Below are 1083 nucleotides of genomic sequence, written 5' to 3'. Positions count from 1 at the left end.
TATTTTTCCGAGAGCAAAAAATAAAGATCCATTTTGAACAGCTAGAAATATTTGTATTTTCCTTTTTTTTTTTTTTTTCCTTTCTCGTCTCTTTGATCATGGTAGTGACAGGAGAATAATCCCTAGGTTGGCTATGGGGTCGTGGGGGAGGAAGAGGGGAAAAAAGCAAAGGGAAAGAAAGCTGTAAAGAATTTTACAGGTGCAAACTGAACATGTAACATTCTAGCAAATAAAAATTACCCTCATCCCCTTAATAATATCCATCCCCACAGAGTAAAAACAGAATACTTACAAGTTAGCATCTGTGTATTTGTGTCTCTCTGTGTGTATTTTCTATCTTCTTTGGATTTGTCTACTTTGAACTAATTTGGAATACCCGTTTGGTTGCCCACAAAATGATGCTTAAGGGTCTAAAGATGCATAAATTAGAAGCCCTACAATGGCAGAGGACGGTCATTGTACCTCTTCTCTTTATGTGCTCTTATGGTGGGACCAAAGAGCCCCCCCCGCCTTTTTTTTTTTAACACTTTAGATGATTGAGCGAGTGAGGGTCTGGTAACTGGAGAGGACGAAGCGAGTCCTGCACTACCCCACCCCACCCAATCTAGCACCACATCTCTCCCCCACAATTATATTGGACTTTGCTACGAAGTCACTTTAGGAGAACGAGAGTCTGGATGGGGAGAAGCTCGGAGTCCCTCACTTCAAGCCTAGACGCGGGCCTCGGAGTTTCTATTTCTGGTGCTCCAGGGCTGGGGTAACTGCGAGGGACAGAGGCAGGAAGGATGGAGAAAGCAAAGGGGGGTGATCTTTTAAAGAAACATCCGACTGCCCCCTTTACCGTTTTTGCCTCCGTTATGAGGACGGGGTGGGGGGGGGCTAGAGAAAAAGATGTCAATGACCATTGTTTGGGATGTTGCTCCGCCCCCCGAGTCTGTCGTAAACCTGGCGCCGGACTAAAATAAACCCCAGGTCCCCAGCTCCGGGGGCTCGCGGCGCCTCCGAGTCCTCCTCACAGGCGCTGCGGCCGCTGCCGAGGTGGCGCCGACGAGCGGCCGCCGCGTCCTGCCCGCGCCCGGCCCG

The sequence above is a fragment of the Pteropus vampyrus genome, unplaced genomic scaffold, assembly GCF_000151845.1.
Source record: "Pteropus vampyrus isolate Shadow unplaced genomic scaffold, Pvam_2.0 Scaffold7, whole genome shotgun sequence".
NCBI lineage: Eukaryota > Metazoa > Chordata > Mammalia > Chiroptera > Pteropodidae > Pteropus > Pteropus vampyrus.
The sequence above is the reverse complement of the archived record's forward strand: the minus strand, read 5'-3'. Positions refer to the sequence as shown.